Here is a 6884-nt window from a genome sequence, read left to right on the forward strand (position 1 = left end):
TGTTTAAATAAGAGAACCAACATTCATTGAGTCCCTGGTATCTGATGGGCTCTTTACATTGGACATTATACCATCCATTTTTACTCCCATAAAAGCGAGGTAGAGGAGAAAATAATTTCTTGCCCCTATCATGGTAAAAATTTTTAACAAGAAAAGATAAAGGCAAAAATTTAAGTCCTATTGTATCCCACATTGGTCCTTTCACCACTATACATACCTTAGGTATTTTGTGAGTACTTCCAGAAATTTCCGTGTATACAAGGGAGAAAAGATATATCCACTCTTTTCACAAACGAGAATGATAATGTGCAAATGAGAATTATCGATATTATTATCTAACTGCTTTTTCTCATTTTGTAATTTAATCGGGATATTTTCCATATCAGTGTAGATTTACCTCATTCTATCTAGAGGCTTCAAGGCATTCCATTGCATGGATTTACTATGATAAGTTGAGCTACTTCCTTATTCAACATTGTAATATCTCTGTATGTATCTTTGACCGCTTTTCTTAGATGCAGTTACAGAAATGGAATTACTGGTTCTGAATGTATGCATGTTTAAAATTTAGATCCACAAGAGTACATTGATTTATCTTCCCACAAGTGAGAAATTTTTCTTTGAAAAAAATTCATATCGTTTAAATTTTATGGGCAAAAAAAGGCATTTAGTTTTTCTCTTTTTTCTTTTAAATAATGAGTGATATTGAGTATCTTAAAGAGGTCATTTTATAAAGGTTACTGAGGTTACAGCTTTTTTCACTCTGTTGCATTCTAAACTGTTTCTATATTTAGGGTCACCAAAGGAGCCACAGTGGAGACTGCAAGGAGTATGGGTTTGAATGAACTTTGGCTCCTCCATCACACAAGCCGAGTACTGAAGAAACATCAAAAGCTTCACCCAGGTGACTCATCATCCAAATCCAGCAGAGGTAATAGAATAACTCACATTGCACAGCCTTTTGGCTATTTAGTCAGCTGTATGAGATCAATGGTGCCCACTTCTCTGCAGGATTTTGCTTTGGGAAAGAGATTTATTGGCTAGACCTCACATTGTAATGCAGTCAGGGGCTTTGAGACCTGATTCCCTACACTCAGAAGCATAGAGAAAAATTATTTAACATCTTGGCCTCAGGTAACAATATCTACTTTATGGAGTTGGATCAGGCATCCAATTCTATGGGGATACACTACTGTCCACTGCATTAACTATCCTTCATGTCATTTCATTATTTTCTGAGGCTTTACTTTGTATTGGATTGTGAAAAGCTTGTGGCAAGAGAGGAACCAAAGTGGAAATTTTAAGAGGCATGTGAAATAAAAACGTGGCTGCTTGTGCATGTGGATTATTAGATGTCAAATGTATAATATAGCTTTATATATCTAATGTTACTTGGATTGTCTTATGTGGTATAATTATGAGTTTAAAATGTATTACTATTTTTTATGAAGTTCAGATAGTCTGACTAGTTTGTATTCTTTAAACGTTTCTTGTTTTACTCTTTCATCAGATTCCACTCTTAAAATTCACAGCATGGTCTCTATAGACAAGGAGCAGAGGCTCTGCACTGCTAAACCTTTTAGTTATGTGGGAATCCACATTTTTCCCCATTTTACTCTTAGACTGCCAGGATATTTTATAGTCTCCCACACACTTTTCTTCTCTCAAAGACATTTTCAAGTTTAATAACATACTTTTAAAAAGTCAAGTAATTTTCAGGTAATAAAATTCTGGAATCTAGCAAACTTTAAAAGAAATGCAAAGAATTAAAAAAAACCTCTCAATACAGAGCCATTTACCATTTACCATGTCTATCTGAAAATAACAGCTACCCATTTGCTAGTTGCATTATTATAGAATTGCTGATATTACCTACTTTCCAAAAGCATAAAATAAATTTGGTTTAAAGTAATTTTATTTACTTAATAAATAGGGCAGAATAAGACATATATCGCTTTACGTTAGTTTCAAACTGAAAAATATTTTATGGAAAATGGGACATTTTAAAGATTAATTTTAACAAGGAAGTCTTTTCCTATATAAGTAACTTATAACTTCACACTGTGTAATATTGGAGTTTTTCCTGAAAATTTGTGTTTTTGAGAACTATAGATCTTACTTGAAGGTCTATTTAAAGATCTTAGCTTTCATTACGAGGATACACAGACCAAAAAAATGATGTGTCTCATAATTCTTTGTAGTACGTATAGTCTGGTCAAATGGAATCATCTACTACAAAAGTTGCTGTGAAAGAAAACTAAAAAAGAACAAATCGCATGCAATTGTGGTAAAGAATAAGCTTTCACTGATCTGTTGGAAAATACCCAAGACATACTCATTCTCTGTGCCTATGTAATCAATGGTGGATTAGTAATTTTATTTTATATAAGAAAGAATATTTTAAAGATGTATTGAATTGATCTTTACCAAAGGGCATAAGGGCATTGCATAATCTCTAATTCCTGCTGGAGAGAGACTTTATCACGGGCTAGAACCATTTTTATAGTCTGTTCATGTATTCAGCCACCATTTATTGAAGCTATGTTCTTATGTACTCTGCTAGGCTAACAGAGTTTGGGGAGGGCCATGATAGTGGTAAAAAAGATTGGTAAAGCACATTGCCTTAAGTGTTTCCAAGCTTGAGGATGGGAGAGTGTAGAGAGGCAATCATGTAAACAACAAATAATAATACAAAGAAGAATAAGAAGTAGCTATCAAAGGTAAAAATGATATAATAGTGGTACTATAAGCATAGTGTTCACTAAATGCCCATCATTAGCTAAGGACTTGACTTCTCACAATTGGATGTTAGCTTATCTCTCCAACATCCATTCCCCAATCCTTCCCCATCTCATGCTTACTGTACAGTTTATGTACCAAGGATATTTCCAGGGTTTGTAATCCCCTCTCCTATGTTATAGTAATTAGTCCGTTTGAGCAGCTCCTAGCCAATTAGGAATTTTTCTGCTCTAGGCAATGGTGTGGGACTAGGCTGGTTAATTACATCTGGACAATGAGACATGAAAGATTTTCCGAGAATGTCTGAGATCATTCTCCTCCACTATTATGGGAGAGCTTTTTAACGTGATCATTTTGTTCACTTCTTTGTTTTGGATGAGGAAGCCTATAACCCGGTGATAGCCTCTCATAACTATGAGGGAGAACCAATCTTAAATTGAATCTGACACCTTAGAAGACAGAGCAGAAGGAGAGAGAAAGAAATAGGTCCTTGAACCTGTGACTGAACCACTGAATCAAACCAAATCTGAAGCCTACATTTCCTCTGGACTTTGAGATAAGTGAGCCAATAAAAATACTTTTGTTTTTTATGCCAGCCCGATTTTTTTTTTTTTTTTTTTTTCTCTTACTTTTAACCACTCTGAGTTATACCGAGGAAATTTTTTTTTTCCCAATCTTCATAACAACCTTATGAAATAGATAATATTATTGTCATCATTTTAAGGATGAAGAAAGTGAGGCCTAGAAAGGTTGGACCTCTTGCCCTGAGACCATAGAAGTAGTAAGTGGTAAAGGCAGGATTTTACCTATGACGTTTAATCCAGACACCAAATTCTTAAGTGCTATATCCTACTACCTTATGTGCTTTGGGGATGAAGAGAATGTTATTTGGGTTCTAGGAAACTTATCACAATGCCAGAAGCATTGTATCTGGGTCTGCAAGTGAAACCAGTCAACATGAGATGAGACTGAAGCACCAGCTTTGAAGTAGAGGATATAAAGCAGTTGAGGCTGGGGTCTAGTGCATGTATAGCATCTCAGAGGGATGAGAAGGGACGGGGCCAGTAGGAAAGCTTGGGGATCCCCAAGAGGCTACAAGACAAAGAGCAAGATCAGAAGAGGATGGCATTGCTGGGGTGGGGGGGGTGAGGTTCAAAGGAGGGAAGAGTCTTTGAAAAGAAATGATGAAACAGTGGAGGAAACAGAAATACTGAAGTTGAGACTGATCTACCTTTAGTTCCTAAGATGTTGGGACAGTGGGACTAGGGATGAGTTAGGGAAAAAAAGGATGACATCACCAGGACCTTTGTACACTTAAGAGTTCAGTATTATCACTATCAGAGAAAAGCCAGGATTCGGTTTAGGAGAGAAGGTAGAGGAAGTGATGCCAGAGGGTTGAGTGAAAATGTGTGTCCAAGAGTTCAAGGGAGCCCAGTGAGCGGTATTAGGGGAATTGAGGGGAGGAGGGCAAGATGATTGAGCTGGGGAGAACACACATGTGAAAGGGCTAGCAGGCTGGAAGCAGGCGCATTTTGGTCAGTGGAACAAAATGAGCAAAGCAGGCAGTAGTGGGAAGGGAAGATGCTATTTCCAGATCAAACTCCTTCCCGGGTAGCATTTACATATGTGGGCTTCTTCACAATTCTGACTCCTAGTGCGTCATTTCCTGTTGGAAGAGGGAACTGAGGTGGCTATGGCAACCTGACAAGCCTCACACAATATTAATATTCACAGACATATGGAGGCTGCAATCCTTTAACAACAATAACATCAACAGTGGCAACAGCAACAACCATAGTAATTTGTAACTGTCCCCTCTGGAGAAGCACAGAGCTGCATATATTATTTTTTAATAATCAGTCACAAATTAACTAATTGCTACAATCCTTAAACCTGTTTTTCCCTCTAGCTTGTCATTATCTGCAAATGTCAAAACAAGTTAAATAAATGGACTAGCTTTCCTTCAGATGTTTGTTGATAATAATTGTTCCCCTAAAAAATTAAAAATTGTGTGAATCTGACAGCATAAGCTCCTTCTTGGTTGTTAGTTTAAAATATCTTTTTTCTTTCTCTTTTTTTTCTGAATATCTGGTAGGGATTTTTAGACTCTGCCTTGCTCCTTTTCTGAATCATCAAATTCAGTGGTTCACTTGAAGAGCTGGTTAAAATTCACTGTGGAGTGCAATTAAAATAGCAAATTTCTGGTCCCTACCAAAGGGCCAGACTAGGGCCCAAGAATCTGCATTTTAAATCCTCTTCCTAAATGCTTCTGATGCAAGGATACTAGGTACAGCTGTGAAGAAGAGCTCAAGTCTTGGTGGCCTGGGGGCTAGAGCTCAGGATAGGGAAGTGTCCATCTCTGCTCTGAAAGTAGTTTAAATCTTTGTTCTAACTCTCATTTCTTTCCTCTTCACCACAAACCTTTGCTCCTTTCACTTTGGCTCCCTATTAAGACCAATCAGTGAGGAGCTAATCTCAGTCATAAGGTGAAGAAAGTGGAGCACCACTAGACTGACAGCAGAGCAAAGACCCGGCAGAGTGAGAGTCTCAGAAACCTCTGATTTTATACAGGGTGCTAATAGGAAAAACACAAGGCAGGATAAAGGAATGGCGTCTGTCTACATTTGTGTGGTCTGTTGGGAGCACTGAGCTGGAAAAATGGACGCTGTTAATCTGTTTCATATCTACTTTTCCTTCTTGAAAGTTGACAAGGTGGGGTTGGGTGGAGACAAAGGTTAGAAAAAGATTTTTTTATTTGTTTGTTAACATTGTCTCTTCTATATTCTGTGTCTCCCTGTGGACTGTAGACACAGAGACTTGGTGAAATGATAGAGAGCTAAAGCATGCTCCAAGATCTGTGTGTGCTGCCATGTGTTCCATAAAAGCTGTTATGCATCTAGTGTTTTGTCATGATTGGAGTTTCTTGTTTCATAATTATCATTGAACAGGGATGCATGGGTAGCAGTAAATATTTTAACTCTTGTTTTGTGTTGGAAGAAGTCATCGAGAGGATGTGGCTACCAGTTGACCCTCAAGCTGACTGAGGCGATCAGAGGCTTCTCACCCCTCACTTGTCCTTGGAATGTACATTTCTCCCACCATCCCCATAGCTGGAGCTGTTTCAGGATACACCTTTCAGAGGACAGTGTGTTGTTGAGACCATCTGAACTGTATATACGATTCAATCAGTTAAGGCCTCTATGTAAACTTTTAAGATTCTGGTGAGCAGATACAGAGATCTATTCATCTTATGGCTTCCAGGACAAGCCTTTTTATAAATTCTCTTCCTTGTTCAAATAGCCTGCCAATCTAGAGTGATCTGTCTCTTTCTTAGGTCTCTCTTTGACCTCTGTGTGCAGTGACCAGTTTTTGAACAAATAGCTTAAATCTGGGATCCTCAAAAGAGAATTTTTTGGAAATTCTTAATGTATTTCTTAATATAACAATGCCAAAAGGCCTTAATTGTTTTGCCATATATTTCAAACTGGCAGATATGGGTCCAATTCATTCCTTTAAAATTTTTACTTCTCGGTAGCACTATATTAAAAAAAAAGAATGTCATCAATATAAACAAATAATCAAAAACAAACAGGGCATTTTGCTTAAAAATCCATATTTCTGGCTTTTCTTGCAAAATCTAAACACATGGTAATACTGGCCAAGAAGCAGGGAACAAATGCACCAATTTGTCATAGCCCCTACCCATTTAAAAATGTTACTTTCTGGCTATGAAAGCAAACTCAGAAATCTCAGAACATGAATAGAACTCCTGTTTACTTTTTCCCTTATCTTTTTTTTTAAAGTTATAAACTCTATAGTTAAAACTGAATCCTTGAAGCAAATTAGTAGATATTTAAGGTTTAATATTTAAAACCTGGTCTCCCAGTTTCTCTAAACTATTTAGGGTAAAATCCACCCTACTTTTATTATATTCTAGACTGGGATGAGCCAAAAGTCAGAAAAAGCTTTTTGCTGATTGGTATGGGACGATTTAATAAGCCAGCAGTCTTTATGGGCACACCCACATGAGATAATCTTGAAAACTGTTAAACCTTTTTGGGATATTTACAGGAAAGCTTTAAACTAAAAGAATGGTCATATAACAATAAGAATCATCCCCTTCTATGGTAGGATGATTCAAATTT

At 37.1% G+C, this 6884-nt stretch overlaps 1 long non-coding RNA gene across 1 annotated transcript in view; it reads left to right on the top strand.

Annotated features, from left to right (window-relative positions):
- Positions 1-931, top strand: part of LOC111737699 — a 110779-nt gene extending 109848 nt beyond the window's left edge. The window contains exon 3 of the long non-coding RNA XR_002779515.1: positions 795-931. This is a non-coding gene — a long non-coding RNA (uncharacterized LOC111737699). The remainder of the gene's footprint in view (positions 1-794) is intronic.
- Positions 932-6884: the final 5953 nt, after the last annotated feature.

Source organism: Pteropus vampyrus, unplaced genomic scaffold, assembly GCF_000151845.1.
Source record: "Pteropus vampyrus isolate Shadow unplaced genomic scaffold, Pvam_2.0 Scaffold30, whole genome shotgun sequence".
Classification (NCBI taxonomy): domain Eukaryota; kingdom Metazoa; phylum Chordata; class Mammalia; order Chiroptera; family Pteropodidae; genus Pteropus; species Pteropus vampyrus.